Here is a 2165-nt window from a genome sequence, read left to right on the forward strand (position 1 = left end):
ATTTGTTGTGATATCTCATTGTGGGTTTAATTTGCATGTCCTTAATGGCTAATGATGCTGAATATCTTTCAATGTGCTTATCTGACATTGTATCTTCAAGTATTTTGCACATTTTCTAATTGGATTATTTGTTTATGTACTGTTGAATTTTGATAGTTCTTTATATGTTTTAGATACTAGTACTTAGTCATATATGTAGTTTGAAAACATTTTTTCCCCACCCTGTAGCTTCTTTTATGCTTTTGGTGTAAAATCTAAGAACTCTTCACCTAGCCCTATGTTCCAAAGATTTTCTCCCATGTTTGTTCTAAAAGTTTTATAGTCTTAAATTTACATTTAAGTTTGTAGTCCAATTTGTAGTTTTTAATGAAAGACGAGATGGTTAGGTTGAGGTTCCTGTTGTTGTATATAGATGTCCACTTATTCAAGCACCATTTGTTGAAAAGGATGTATTTCTTTCAACGGATTGCTTTAATGTCTTTTTAGAAAATGAGTTGGGCATATTTATTTGGGTCTATTTCCATGTTCGTAGAAAGGAATTGATAGAATACCTATTGAGATGTTTCAACAAATGGATACAGTCCTAGAGGCACTCATTCATTTATAACAAGAAATTTGGAAGACAACTACCTGGTCAACTGACTGCAAGAGTTCCATATTTGTGTCCATTCCAAAGGAGGGTTATCCAACAGAATGCAGAAATTATCAAACAATATCATTAATATCACATGCAAGTAAAATTTTGCTGAAAATAATTTGAAAATGGTTGCAGCAGTATATTGACAAGGAACTTGGAGAAATTCAAGCTGGATTCAGAGGAGGATGTGGAATGAGGGATATCATTGCTGATGTCAGATGGATTTTGGCTGAAAGCAAAGAACACCAGAAAGGTCTTTACCTGCATTTTATTGACTATGCAAAGGGATTCCATTGTGCTGATCATAATAAATTATGGATAACATTGCAAAAAAGGGAAATTCCCAAACACTTAATTGTGCTCAGGAGGAACCTGTACACAGACCAAGAGGCAGTCCTTCAAACAGAACAAGGGGATATTGCATGGTTTTAAATTAGGAAAGGTGTGCATTAGGGCTGTATCCTTTTGCCATACTTATTCAAACTGTATGCTGAGCAAGTATCTGAGAAGCTGGACTATATGAACAAGAAGGTGGCATCAGGACTGAAAGAAGACTCATTAACAAGTTGATATATGCAGATGACACAACCTGGCTTGATGGAAGGGAAGAAGACTAGAATCATTTACTGATGAAGATAAAAACTACAGCCTCCAGTATGGATTTCACCTCAATATAAAGGAAATGAAAATTATCACATTGGACCAATAAGCAACATCATGATAAATAGAGAAAAGATTGAAGTTGTCAAGGATTTTATTTTATTTGGATTCACAATCAACATCCGTGGAAGCAGCAGTCAAGAAAGCAAATGATGATTTCTGGCAAGATGGTGGAATATACAGACAAGCTACACAGACACTCTTCAACAAAGGAAGGAGAAACCAATTGTCACAGATACAGAAGATCATCCTGGAGCCCTGAACTTTGAAAGGAAGAATAAAGAAGTGAATTAAATTATCAAGTAGTAGAAGAGCCTGAATTAAAATAGTGAATAAGGAGACAAATGGAGCTGGAGACTGTCAGCTGTCCTGACAGCACTGCCAGTATGAATATTTACAAGTGGCATTAGGATCTGGGCAGTAACCTAAGAATTGGCCCTGCTTGCCAAGGACTGCATGGACAACTGCACTGGTGGCTGATGACTAGAAAGAAAAACTGCGAATACAGAGACAGACTGAGCTGTGGACTTTCAGCTGTCTTGAGGTCTCAGACTCCCAGATCTCAAAACCTACTATACAACCACAGTAGTCAAAACAGCCTGCTAATTCCTTCATAAGTTGGAATTAGAAATACCATTTGACCCAGCCATCCCATTATTAGGTATATACCCTAAAGAAGTGAGAACCATGACAAGGACAGATATATGCACACCCATGTTCATCGCAGCACTATTTATAATAGCCAAAAGATGGAAACAACCTAGATGTCCAACAACTTAGGAATGGATAACCAAACTATGGTACATACACATAATGGAATACTATGCAACACTAAAGAATAATGTAGAATCTGCAAAACACCGCATAA

The sequence above is a fragment of the Orycteropus afer genome, unplaced genomic scaffold (genome assembly GCF_000298275.1).
Source record: "Orycteropus afer afer isolate SDZICR_OR568_19922 unplaced genomic scaffold, OryAfe1.0 scaffold01132, whole genome shotgun sequence".
NCBI classification, from domain to species: Eukaryota; Metazoa; Chordata; class Mammalia; order Tubulidentata; family Orycteropodidae; genus Orycteropus; species Orycteropus afer.